This window comes from Benincasa hispida, chromosome 11, assembly GCF_009727055.1.
Source record: "Benincasa hispida cultivar B227 chromosome 11, ASM972705v1, whole genome shotgun sequence".
NCBI lineage: Eukaryota > Viridiplantae > Streptophyta > Magnoliopsida > Cucurbitales > Cucurbitaceae > Benincasa > Benincasa hispida.
The window spans coordinates 20264493-20268964 of record NC_052359.1 but is presented as its reverse complement, the minus strand read 5'-3'; positions in this window follow the sequence as shown (position 1 = coordinate 20268964).

Genomic DNA, 4472 nt, shown 5'->3' with positions numbered 1-4472 from the left:
ATCTTCTTGTAGACACAAGGTTCATCAACGTTCTGGTCAAAGCCATACAACTTGATCGCAGTATCAAACCGTATGTTCTAAGATCTAGACGCTTGTTTCAGCCCATAAATGGACCGATTCAGCTTGCAAATTTTTTGCTCTTGACCTTGGGTTATGAATCTCTCGGGTTGCACCATATAAATGGTCTCCTTAAGATTGTCATTTAGAAATGCCGTCTTGACGTCCATTTGCTAGATCTCATAATTATAATAAGCTATAATGGACATGAGGATGCAGATCGACTTTAACATGGCAATAGGCGAGAAAGTCTCCTCATAGTCGACTCCATCTACCTGGATATAACCCTTTGCCACAAGTCGAGCCTTGAAGGTCTACACCTTCCCATCAGCACCCCGTTTGCGCTTGAAGATCGATTTACCACCTATAGGTCTTACCCCATCAGGTTGATCTACAAGATCCCATATTGAGTTGAAGTACATCGACTCCATCTTGAGATCCATGGCCTTGACCCATTCATCTTGGTCTACATCCTTCATTGCCTTCTGATATGACAATGAATCCTTAACGTTGCCATCTGCTACCATAGCATGGATTTCCATGAAACCCAGATAGTAAATAGGTGGGTTCATAACCCTCCCACTACGTCGAGGTTCCCTCAACTCTTGAGGTGGATTCGACCTGCTAGATGAACTACTATCAACAACTCTTACTAATGAAGTAGGCTCTTCAACAACTCTTGTTGAAGTTTCAGTAGTTTCATTGGAAAGCTCATGCAACACGACTTTACTAAATGTACTATGCTCCCTAATATGATCCTCCTCCACGAAAGTAGCGTTCGTGGAAACAAACACCCTATTTTTCGACAGATCATAAAAATAACCCCCTTATGTACCTTTGGGGTAGACTACAAAGAGGCATAACCTCGACTGTGGTTCTAACTTCTTGGGATTTGCCTCAAGCACATGTGTAAGGCAACCTCAAATGCGAAAGTGATGTAAACTAGCTTTACGCCCATTCCACAACTCTATAGGTGTTCTCGCAACACTCTTAGAAGGAACACAGTGGAGAATGTATACCACAGTCTCCATTGCGAAACCCCAAAACGAGTTTGGTAAATAAGCGTAACTCATCATTGAATGAACCATGTCCAACAAGGTTTTATTTCTCATCTCTACTACACCATTTTGCTAAGGTGTACCCGGTGCTGAGAGTTGGGAAACGATTCCATGTTCTATCAAATAGTCCTGGAATGTCGAGTTCGAAAACTCTCCACCTCGATCCAATTGAAGTATTTTAATCTGTCTATCCAATGTGTTTTCAATTTCAGCCTTGAACTCTTTGAACTTTTCAAAGGATTCAGACTTCCGTTTCATAAGATAAACATACCCATACCTAGAGTAATCATTAGTAAAACTGATAAAATACTCATAGCCACCTCGGGCTCGCACATTCATAGGACCACAAAAGTCAGAATGTACTAACTACAGAAGATCTTTGGCTTGATAACCTTTTCCAGTAAAGGGTCTTTTAGTCATCTTACCCTCAAGGCAAGATTCGCACACCGGTAAAGAATTTTCTTCTAACTCACTTAAAAGTCCATTCTTCACCAATCTCTCAATCCTATTGAGATTGATGTGCCGTAATCGAAGGTGCCAAAGTTAGGCATTTTCTTTTTGGAAAAATTCGTTGACGTTTAGATTGAGTTACGATAGTTTTAAATAACTCTATGTTATGGAGGGAACTTATGGCTAACTCAAGTTACTTTCTAGATACGCTGTGCAAATATTAACATCATCTTTATGAATAAACATTTTATCCACATTTAAGTGTATATTTATATTGCAACAAGCACTTTGTAGAAATAAGGTTCCTCTTAAGTTCAGGAATAATATATACATCATTTATGTTGGATTTTATGTCCTAAAACTCGTAGTTTGTAAATTAATAAACATATTCTGTTTTATCGATAAAATTGTTGTTGAAATTGTAATCTTGAATCCAATAAACTAAAGTCCTAAGGCTATTTAATGTAGTTTGAACTTTATGTAGTGATATAAATGTGGATCAAGTTCAAATATATAGCCAAAATGGTCTATAGTATATGAATAAGGTTGGGCACCATTCTGGGGACACTATGGATGCGGCCCACTTCGTAGTTAGTACAAACGATGTGATCTTGAATCGTTCATGTGGAGACATGAAAGTGGGGGTATCCTATGTGAAGAGTTTACATAAGACTGAACCATGAAATAGTCACTTTTTACGTTCTAAATGCCATTTTATGTATAAAACTGACCATTTCGTTAATTGATGACCTAGGTAATTTAATCTTAATCCTGAGCTAACTATAAACTCCTGTTCACTCGGAATTATCCTTAGATCTGCATAGGTGAGGGCAGCTCATTATCGCTGGCCCAATAAGCCTGCAATTTCAGGGGTAAGATCAAATGGATAGCTAGGAACATAGGGTGTAAGACAGAGTTCACTCCTACCTGTTATATGGATAGTAGATAGGTTGTTCCCTTTAGTACTGAATCCAGGTCTTGAATAAGGGGCCTATCCTCTCCTTGGCTCGAGAGGGGTTTGGTTTATAGGTTGGACCATAAACCAATTATTTATTAAAGGATCAGTGGAACTTAAGGAACAAGATGTAGTCTTAGGGGTAAAACGGTTTTTATGACCCAGCCGAGTTTACGAACAACCTGTGAAGGATTAGCTTACTAATCATGGTTATATCAAATGGACACAAATATATCTATAGTGATGGGAGTGCAACTACGAGACTATAGTGGAATGATCCATTAGTTAACGGATGTTGATTAGCTCCGTCTAAAAGAGTTTTAGCCAGTTAATCTCGGATCGTTGGAGCCCATGATCTATAAGTCCATTAGGTTCCCCTACTAGCTTATATGGAATAAACTTAGAACAGTATGATAGAATAATTCGAATTGTTCGAATTAGGTGAAGAGAGAGAAACCGACAAGTATATGTGATATAGTGGTCGATTTTACAGTTTAGAGATACAGCTTTAATATTTAAATGTGATTTAAATATCAAGAATATGAATATGTTCATATTCAGAAGCTCGGAAATAATGGTCAAACTTTGACCGACCATATATTCAAATATGATTTGACTTTCGAGAAAATGAATGCGGATTCATGCTCGGGAGGTCAAAATTAGTCAACATGAAAAAAATTATAAAAAGTCAAAATATTGACTTTTCAGGCAAAGTTTGACTTTGACCAAATGACTATTTTGCCCTTTGAACAAAGTTAGTGGGAAAATCCAATCTTTTGTTGGATAATTCCACTAACAAAATAGTGGGCTAGGTGTTGGCTTATAGTGGAGACATTAAGCCCACTAAGATAGTGGATAATAGGTGTTGAGTTTTTATGGATTTGTTTCATGCAATTGTTGTATAGCTTTTTTCTATAAATTGGGCTTTTAATTATGGATGAAAAACTTTTGACAATTTTACCAAAATTGTTTTCAAATTTGGGCTGAAAAAAACACTAGTTTGAGGAAAATTCATAACCCAAAACCCAACCCAATGATCCATTTATTTTTCCATCTCTTTTTCTCTCTCAGTTTCTTCATCCACTGGATCCCACAATCCGGTTCTGAGTCCAGAGGATAGTAGGTCAACTTTAGGGGTGGTCCAGAAGAATTCGGGTTGAGATTCAACGTGGAAAAGCGGTTTTTGAGAGCTTCAAAGGTAATTTTCTAATTTACTGTTTTTTCCTTCAATTGTATGTTTTTTCCTTTAAATTAAAAGCAATTAGAGTGTAATTAGGTCCTTTTTCCACTGCGTATGTCTCGTGTTCCATCAATTTAAAACTAGAAACATATTCTATAGAGATAATTGGATCCCTCCCACTACCACAGTTGAGACGATGTGCCCGGTGCCTACTCGGATCGTCACCTTACCAGCCTTCAGCTGTTGCCAGGATCTAATCCCTGAAAAAAAGAACAAACGTGATTAGTGGCACCCGAATCAATTATCCAGACAGAATCATCAATCTCCACTAAACAAGTTTTAAGTACAAGTAAATCATATTTACCTTTATCTGCCTTGGCCTTAGCCTTGGCAGTCTTCTTTCCTTCAGCCAGTGAGGACAATTCCTCTTCCAGTGTCCGTTCTGATTGTAGTGGAAACATTTTCCCTTTTCAACCAGCGGCGGACACCTTCTTGAGGCAACAGGTGGCGGATTAAAAGGTGCCTTCCCTTTCCCCTTACCACCCTTCTTCTTCTTCCCCTTTGCAGAGTTAGAAGTAGAAGGTGCAACTTAGTTCCTGAGGTCGAACCTTTATGGAACGTCCTTGAAGATGAAGCAACATTTGCCTCAACCTTTTTCCTCTCCTTACTTTTTAGTAAAGATTGGTAGGTCTGCAACTCGTTGAGGAGAGTTGTAATGGTGTATTTCACTTTGTTAAGAATCACACTACTAACAAAGTGCAGGAAACTCTCT